Source organism: Phaethon aethereus, assembly GCF_964289735.1.
Source record: "Phaethon aethereus genome assembly, chromosome: 6".
Classification (NCBI taxonomy): Eukaryota; Metazoa; Chordata; class Aves; order Phaethontiformes; family Phaethontidae; genus Phaethon; species Phaethon aethereus.
Genome location: NC_138580.1, coordinates 40,744,133 through 40,745,263, shown reverse-complemented (window position 1 = coordinate 40,745,263; position 1,131 = coordinate 40,744,133).

Sequence of the window (1,131 nt, the reverse complement as noted above, 5' to 3'; positions counted from 1 at the left end):
AGCACGGTGTCCCAGCAGCAGGGAGCCTAGTCACAGAATCATTAAGGTTGGAAAAGACCTTTAAGATCATCAAGTCAACACCACCGTGCCCACTAAACCATGTCCTGGAGTGGCTTTACTAAAAAACGTGTAGATGCGACACTACCAGTCCCACCAGGAAGAAGAGTTTTCCTCTTCGGTCTTGCCATCATGCTCCCTGTCAGGGAAAAAAAGTGTGGTGAAGTATCGATATTTGCTCTGATGACGATGAGAAACGGGTTTCTTTTAACATCCCAGGTCTGGGGAATTCCTGCTTGGAGGCACAGGGAGCGTTGTACGGAGCAAGAGACCCGCTTTGGTAGTTGGCTTATTGCAGTATCTAGCCCTTTGGGTATGTGATGTGTTTAGCATTTTCCTTAAAATCCTATCAAATCGTCTTCTCTTGCTAACTGTAAACGAGGGGAGCACCGGGCCCCGGTTAAGCTGTTTGCTACAAGCAAACCTCAGCTCCCCAAACCGCTGTGAGGGCAGGTAGCAAACGCGGCTGTGGCTGTACTGGGGCGGGGGGGAGCCGGATGCTTTTGATTTTTCTTTCTCCTTACAAAGCTGTTGGGGGTGTTTTAAGGAGATCAGACCCGGACGAAAGAGCTGGGGAAGCAAGCGGCAGGGGTTGGCGGTGGGGCAGGACCCCCCCCACCCCCGTGATGGAGCCGGGGGCGTGCGGGCGCGGCTCCTCCCGGGGATGCTCAGCCCCCCCTCCCGCGACCTGCCCCCCCGGGGAGGCGTGTGAAGGTCTCCCTGGGTTCGCGCAGCGCTGCCGAGAGGAAAGCCTCTCCTCCAACCGCAGCCGGGCGGGCGCGGCCCGGAGCCGCCGGCGGCGGCGCGGGGGGAGGCAGGGCTGCCCGCCAGGCACGGCGCCAGGCCCGCTCGCCGCCCGGCTCCGCGGGCGGGCTGGCTCGGCAGACGGGCTGCGGGGCTGCCGGGAGCCGGCCGGCCTGCCCGCAGCTCTGCCCGCTTTGCAGGGGCAGCCGCCGAGGCGGGGCCGAGCTCGTCCCGTGTGTGTGTGTGTGTGTCCCCCCGCTCCGTCGGCGTCGCGGGGTACGGCAGAGCGAGCGCCGAGTAACGGGCCCCGGTTCGACTCGCTGGGGCGGG